Below are 8,775 nucleotides of genomic sequence, written 5' to 3'. Positions count from 1 at the left end.
GGGAAACTGGTGACCGAGAGTCGATGGGGGCAGAGGCGGCGGCATCAACAACACCACGCCGCACTGCTGGCAACAGGTTCAGTACTCGCCGAAGCACTCTTCTCCACCGTCCAGCTGAGGTTTCCGCTGAGGTTCGGGACGAATTCCAAAGAGCGTGTATAGAATTCTCGGATATGGATCCTTTGCATAGACCAGGCATTCCCAGGCTCTATGCATCTCCAGCAACTCCGGGAATTCTATCTCAAATCAATGATGAGATTGCATCTCGACTGTGTGCTGATATGTCGCTGCTGCAACTACAATCACTTGTGTATTGTGGTGCAGTTGCGGCTATCAGATTGCATGGTCAGAAGATTCGCTTTCGTGTTATTGGTTTGAGTGACAAAAGAGATCCACCATGGAAAATTCGTCTGGAACGTCGGCGGGACTCACTAAGGCAGGACATTGCTAGACTGATTCAGATCAGCACTGGCAATGCCAGCCGACGGGTGAGAAACAAAGTGCAGAGGGTTTACCGGAACTATGCCATCCCCTGTGAGACACCCGTTGTTGAAATTCTGGACACACTAAAACAGAAACTTTCTGTCATATGCAGTCGGTTACGACGGTATGGCGAAAGTTATTCCAGACGTGTCCAGAATGCAACATACGCGAGGAACCAGCGGAGCTTTTTCAGATCTCTCAACGAATCCCAACAGAGCGCCCAGACAATACAGTTCTCGGTGACGGAAGCGAAAGAGTATTGGGGTGGACTTTGGGGGTTACCTGCCCAGCATGCTGAGCATGCTGAGTGGATCACCGCCGAAGGCACCCGCCATGCCAATACACCTGGCATGAATTTCGCGGATGTTACCGAAGAGGAAGTTCGACGAGCCATAAACAGCTCGAAGAACTGGAGGGGCCCAGGTCTGGATCGGGTGCAGAATTTCTGGTATAAGAAATTTACCAGCGTACACAGTCGGTTGGCACGCAGTATAAATGAGGTCATGAGTCGGCCGGAGGAATTTCCACCTTTCCTCACTGCGGGGATTACCTACCTTATCCCTAAGAAGGACACGGTGCAGGACCCCGCAGACACAAGACCGATCACTTGCTTACCAACCCTCTACAAATTCATCACGTCCATTATTAGTGGAAGGATCAATGCGCACCTCGAGACCAACAACATTCTGTCCGAGGAGCAGAAGGGCTGCCGAGTTGGGTCAAGGGGTTGCAAAGAGCAACTCATTATCGACTCGGTAGTTGTAGGACAAGCAACTAGAGGCCAAAGAAACCTCTTCAGTTGCTATATCGATTATGCCAAGGCTTTTGATAGCGTTCCGCATACCTGGCTAATCGATATCCTACATCTGTATCGCATTGATCCGAAACTAATAAAGTTTTTGGCGACAGTCATGGAAGGGTGGCATACCACCTTATCAGTCCGTACATCTGAGGGTGCTAATACCTCAGAGCCCATCCATATACGGAGGGGCATCTTCCAGGGGGATTCATTGAGTCCTCTTTGGTTTTGTATGGCACTGAACCCCCTTTCATGGCTACGGAATGATGCTAGAGGGCATGGTTTTGCAATAAAATATGGCCTACGTGCTAAGTGCGAACTGACACACTTGATGTACCTAGATGACATCAAGCTGTATGCTGGTACTGACAACCATCTTAGAAGTCTGTTGAGAATAATAGACATGTTCAGCCGTGATATTCGGATGGAGTTTGGATTAGACAAATGTCGAATCCAAGCCATTCGCAAAGGTCATCACGAGCCGCATGCCGGGCATAGCATTGGTGACCTCCACATCGAAGCTATGACCGAGACAGACTTCTACAAGTACCTAGGAATTCTGCAAGGAACCCATGCTCGAGTTGGTGATCTGAAGGAAGCTCTGCTGTCCGAATTCCTGCGACGTGTAAAGCTGGTGCTGAAATCGCATCTCTCGGGGAAAAATAAAATAAGCGCGTTGAATGTATTCGCTATCCCTTCACTGGCTTATGCATTCGGAATATTGCCGTGGACGAAGACCGACCTGGAAAACGTCCAGCGGCGGATACGGACAACTATGTCCAAATTCCGAATGCATCACCCAAAGTCTGCCGTGGAGCGGATGAACCTGCCTCGTGACATCGGAGGTAGGGGAGTGGTTGACGTGGCGGCACAACATCATCGCCAAGTCGACTCGCTTATTTTTACAGCAAAGAGCAGGCGAGTCCCTTGCATGCGGCTGTCTGTAAGGCAGACTGTGGACTGACTCCACTTAACTTGAAGGATCGATCTTTCAATCCTCTGAGTGGGGTGAAGTCGGACCAAGAGCGGATCGAGGAATGGAAGTCGAAGGCAATGCACGGTAAGCACGTGAATTGTCTTTGGCAGCCATTTGTCGATTTGCACCTGTCGAACAGATGGCTGTGTGCTGGGGAGCTCTTTGCTGAGACGGAGGGGTTCATGTGTGCCATTCAGGATGGCGTGGTCGCCACCCGAGCTTATAAAAAGCTCATCATGAAAGAACGGGTGGAGAACGACCAGTGCAGAATGTGTGGTTCGGCGTTAGAGACGTTGGACCATCTCATTTCTGGCTGTACTGTTATGGCACCGGTGCAATACATCACCAGGCATAATGCTGTATGTAAGGTTATCCATCAAAACCTTGCATATAAGCATGGGCTGATCACGGGAACATGTCCGGTTTACCGATATGAGCCGCAAGCAGTACTTGATAGTTCTGCTTACAGCATGTATTGGGACCGGCAAGTTTTGACTGATCGCCATACCGCACACAACAAGCCTGACGTACTGCTAGTTGACAAGACGGGTCGCTCCGCGTATATTATTGATGTTGCTATCCCCCATAATAGCAACATTGAACGGAAATACGTGGAGAAGAAGGTGAACTATGAGCCATTGGCTCGTGAAATCAAAGAAATTTGGCGTCTCGAGCGGGTGGTTGTAGTTCCCATAATATTGTCAGCTACAGGTATTGTACCTAAATCCCTCACGGCTTCCCTTGATGTCCTGGGACTTTCGCACAGTCTGGTTCAAACCATGCAGAAGTACACCATTCTGCATACGTGCTCGATGTTGCGGGGAGTACTCGACGGATTCTCCCACTGACCTACCACCGGCCACCACCACCAGTGCCCCTTTAGTTTTTAAGTAGGTAGGATCGTCCGAGCCTAAATGCTTGGCACTTAGTGCTAGTATTAGGTAAAATCCGGCATCTGCCGAGATTGTGATAACTCGGAAATAAACTAATAAAGTTTTTGGCGACAGTCATGGAAGGGTGGCATACCACCTTGTCAGTCCGTACATCTGAGGGTGCTAATACCTCAGAGCCCATCCGTATTCGGAAGGGCATCTTCCAGAGGGATTCATTGAGTCCTCTTTGGTTTTGTATGGCACTGAACCCCCTTTCATGGCTACTGAATGATGCTAGAGGGCATGGTTTTGCAATAAAATATGGCCTACGTGCTAAGTGCGAACTGACACACTTGATGTACCTAGATGACATCAAGCTGTATGCTGGTACTGACAACCATCTCAGAAGTCTGTTGAGAATAATAGACATGTTCAGCCGTGATATTCGGATGGAGTTTGGATTAGACAAATGTCGAATCCAAGCCATTCGCAAAGGTCATCACGAGCCGCATGCCGGACATAGCATTGGTGACCTCCACATCGAAGCTATGACCGAGACAGACTTCTACAAGTACCTAGGAATTCTGCAAGGAACCCATGCTCGAGTTGGTGATCTGAAGGAAGCTCTGCTGTCCGAATTCCTGCGACGTGTGAAGCTGGTGCTGAAATCGCATCTTTCGGGGAAGAATAAAATAAGCGCGTTGAATGTATTCGCTATCCCTTCACTGGCTTATGCATTCGGAATATTGCCGTGGACGAAGACCGACCTGGAAAACGTCCAGCGGCGGATACGGACAACTATGTCCAAATTCCGAATGCATCACCCAAAGTCTGCCGTGGAGCGGATGAACCTGCCTCGTGACATCGGAGGTAGGGGCGTGGTTGACGTGGCGGCACAACATCATCGCCAAGTCGACTCGCTGCGCGCTTATTTTTACAGTAAAGAGCAAGCGAGTCCCTTGCACGCGGCTGTCTGTAAGGCAGACTGTGGACTGACTCCACTTAACTTGAAGGATCGATCTTTCAATCCTCTGAGTGGGGTGAAGTCGGACCAAGAGCGGATCGAGGAATGGAAGTCGAAGGCAATGCACGGTAAACACGTGAATTGTCTTTGGCAGCCATTTGTCGATTTGCATCTGTCGAACAGGTGGCTGTGTGCTGGGGAGCTCTTTGCTGAGACGGAGGGGTTCATGTGTGCCATTCAGGATGGCGTGGTCGCAACCCGAGCTTATAAAAAGCTCATCATGAAAGAACGGGTGGAGAACGACCAGTGCAGAATGTGTGGTTCGGCGTTAGAGACGTTGGACCATCTCATTTCTGGCTGTACTGTTATGGCACCGGTGCAATACATCACCAGGCATAATGCTGTATGTAAGGTTATCCATCAAAACCTTGCATATAAGCATGGGCTGATCACGGGAACATGTCCGGTTTACCGATATGAGCCGCAAGCAGTACTTGATAGTTCTGCTTACAGCATGTATTGGGACCGGCAAGTTTTGACTGATCGCCATACCGCACACAACAAGCCTGACGTACTGCTAGTTGACAAGACGGGTCGCTCCGCGTATATTATTGATGTTGCTATCCCCCATAATAGCAACATTGAACGGAAATACGTGGAGAAGAAGGTGAACTATGAGCCATTGGCTCGTGAAATCAAAGAAATTTGGCGTCTCGAGCGGGTGGTCGTAGTTCCCATAATATTGTCAGCTACAGGTATTGTACCTAAATCCCTCACGGCTTCCCTTGATGTCCTGGGACTTTCGCACAGTCTGGTTCAAACCATGCAGAAGTACACCATTCTGCATACGTGCTCGATGTTGCGGGGGTACTCGACGGATTCTCCCACTGACCTACCACCGGCCACCACCACCAGTGCCCCTTTAGTTTTTAAGTAGGTAGGATCGTCCGAGCCTAAATGCTTGGCACTTAGTGCTAGTATTAGGTAAAATCCGGCATCTGCCGAGATTGTGATAACTCGGAAATAATAATTTACCAGCGTACACAGTCGGTTGGCACGCAGTATAAATGAGGTCATGAGTCGGCCGGAGGAATTTCCACCTTTCCTCACTGCGGGAATTACCTACCTTATCCCTAAGAAGGACACGGTGCAGGACCCCGCAGACACAAGACCGATCACTTGCTTACCAACCCTCTACAAATTCATCACGTCCATTATTAGTGGAAGGATCAATGCGCACCTCGAGACCAACAACATTCTGTCCGAGGAGCAGAAGGACTGCCGAGTTGGGTCAAGGGGTTGCAAAGAGCAACTCATTATCGACTCGGTAGTTGTAGGACAAGCAGCTAGAGGCCAAAGAAACCTCTTCAGTTGCTATATCGATTATGCCAAGGCTTTTGATAGCGTTCCGCATACCTGGCTAATCGACATCCTACATCTGTATCGCATTGATCCGAAACTAATAAAGTTTTTGGCGACAGTCATGGAAGGGTGGCATACCACCTTGTCAGTCCGTACATCTGAGGGTGCTAATACCTCAGAGCCCATCCGTATTCGGAGGGGCATCTTCCAGGGGGATTCATTGAGTCCTCTTTGGTTTTTTATGGCACTGAACCCCCTTTCATGGCTACTGAATGATGCTAGAGGGCATGGTTTTGCAATAAAATATGGCCTACGTGCTAAGTGCGAACTGACACACTTGATGTACCTAGATGACATCAAGCTGTATGCTGGTACTGACAACCATCTCAGAAGTCTGTTGAGAATAATAGACATGTTCAGCCGTGATATTCGGATGGAGTTTGGATTAGACAAATGTCGAATCCAAGCCATTCGCAAAGGTCATCACGAGCCGCATGCCGGACATAGCATTGGTGACCTCCACATCGAAGCTATGACCGAGACAGACTTCTACAAGTACCTAGGAATTCTGCAAGGAACCCATGCTCGAGTTGGTGATCTGAAGGAAGCTCTGCTGTCCGAATTCCTGCGACGTGTGAAGCTGGTGCTGAAATCGCATCTTTCGGGGAAGAATAAAATAAGCGCGTTGAATGTATTCGCTATCCCTTCACTGGCTTATGCATTCGGAATATTGCCGTGGACGAAGACTGACCTGGAAAACGTCCAGCGGCGGATACGGACAACTATGTCCAAATTCCGAATGCATCACCCAAAGTCTGCCGTGAAGCGGATGAACCTGCCTCGTGACATCGGAGGTAGGGGCGTGGTTGACGTGGCGGCACAACATCATCGCCAAGTCGACTCGCTTATTTTTACAGTAAAGAGCAGGCGAGCCCCTTGCATGCGGCTGTCTGTAAGGCAGACTGTGGACTGACTCCACTTAATTTGAAGGATCGATCTTTCAATCCTCTGAGTGGGGTGAAGTCGGACCAGGAGCGGATCGAGGAATGGAAGTCGAAGGCAATGCACGGTAAACACGTGAATTGTCTTTGGCAGCCATTTGTCGATTTGCATCTGTCGAACAGGTGGCTGTGTGCTGGGGAGCTCTTTGCTGAGACGGAGGGGTTCATGTGTGCCATTCAGGATGGCGTGGTCGCCACCCGAGCTTATAAAAAGCTCATCATGAAAGAACGGGTGGAGAACGACCAGTGCAGAATGTGTGGTTCGGCGTTAGAGACGTTAGACCATCTCATTTCTGGCTGTACTGTTATGGCACCGGTGCAATACATCACCAGGCATAATGCTGTATGTAAGGTTATCCATCAAAACCTTGCATATAAGCATGGGCTGATCACGGGAACATGTCCGGTTTACCGATATGAGCCGCAAGCAGTACTTGATAGTTCTGCTTACAGCATGTATTGGGACCGGCAAGTTCTGACTGATCGCCATACCGCACACAACAAGCCTGACGTACTGCTAGTTGACAAGACGGGTCGCTCCGCGTATATTATTGATGTTGCTATCCCCCATAATAGCAACATTGAACGGAAATACGTGGAGAAGAAGGTGAACTATGAGCCATTGGCTCGGGAAATCAAAGAAATTTGGCGTCTCGAGCGGGTGGTTGTAGTTCCCATAATATTGTCAGCTACAGGTATTGTACCTAAATCCCTCACGGCTTCCCTTGATGTCCTGGGACTTTCGCACAGTCTGGTTCAAACCATGCAGAAGTACACCATTCTGCATACGTGCTCGATGTTGCGGGGGGTACTCGACGGATTCTCCCACTGACCTACCACCGGCCACCACCACCAGTGCCCCTTTAGTTTTTAAGTAGGTAGGATCGTCCGAGCCTAAATGCTTGGCACTTAGTGCTAGTATTAGGTAAAATCCGGCATCTGCCGAGATTGTGATAACTCGGAAAATAATAATAATCGGGAAACCGGAAGCTGGACGCTTCAGGGACAAACATTTTTGTGTATTTCTTAGTACGTAGCACGTAAGATATGCATATATTATGTAAGAGTATCCACTTTCGGCTTCTATTGACATTCATAGTCTTGAATTTGCAAAGAAACAACAAATTTGACGTATTGTAACTTTATTAGTAATAGTGCGATTTCCACCAAACTTGGTAGGATAAAACTCCATACTATAGCTTTGCTGCAAAATTTTATGAACCTAGGATGAACTAAAGGGGGGTTTATTTGAACAGATATCGGTATGGAAGGTATTTCGGAGCCTAGGCATCATATAGTGGCAGCCTTTTGATTTTTTTCAGATTTTCGGTTTGGTAGTTTCTGAGAATGGCCCCCTTAAAGAAATGATCACTTTAAAGCCCCCTTTCTAACAAATGTCGGCTTCGAAAAGTACTAACCAAGACCTTTCATTGGATACCCCACATGACTATATTTGGTGGAAAAACGCATGTATGGGGACCCCCCCTTAGATTCGACGTAAAAGGATGTAACTCGCCGTATGCGTGAGCGTTCACAGTTCCCACCTTTCTACCGTCTCCGAGAAAAATGCGTGTGACGGACAGACAGGCAGTAAACCCATTTTAATAAGGTTTTGTGTTTACACAAAAACTTAAAAAAGGACAGGTGGGGACAGTGAGTCTCAGATAACACGGTTCACACTGAAAATGTGATGTGTCAACTTGCGAGAGTGAGGAAGTCAGGTAAACAATTTTTTATTGCGGAAGTGAATGACTGGATGTCAACTAATCATAGATTAGATCTTATATTTTTGAGTTTTGGCCTCTAGCAGAACCACTGTGCGACAGGCCGAACCGTACGTGGATGGCCGGCTTTAGTTTCTCCGGAGTACCCCTCCAGTGCAGAACAGCTTAGATGCTTTCCCGATTCACGTTTTCGAAAGACTTTCCGGAATCGATAAAGAAGGGGATATACCGTACGTTATTGCGCAATAGTGAACAGGTAACGACTTTGTTAGATTTCGAACTTGATTATTTCTCGATCAAAGAAAATTCTTCAATTTTATTTACAAGGTCTTAGTTTCTTAGACTTGCACGGAAAAATACCCAAAATTCTCAAAAATATCTAATTGGATTGAGTAAAAGAATCAAGGAGGCTATTGACAAGAGCAGCGTCAACACCGAAAGGATTTCCAGATAGACTTTTTAGCCAAAGGCCGCGAAAATAAGGAATTAAAATCTTATTCAATCTAAATTAGCACACAATAGGTGGGGCCTCATATAAATACAATTCAAATTGGGAAGCTCGACCAGTAAAACCAGATTTATCCGAAAATTATT

Source organism: Hermetia illucens, chromosome 3, assembly GCF_905115235.1.
Source record: "Hermetia illucens chromosome 3, iHerIll2.2.curated.20191125, whole genome shotgun sequence".
In the NCBI taxonomy this organism is placed as follows: Eukaryota; Metazoa; Arthropoda; class Insecta; order Diptera; family Stratiomyidae; genus Hermetia; species Hermetia illucens.
Note: the sequence above shows the minus strand (reverse complement) of the source record.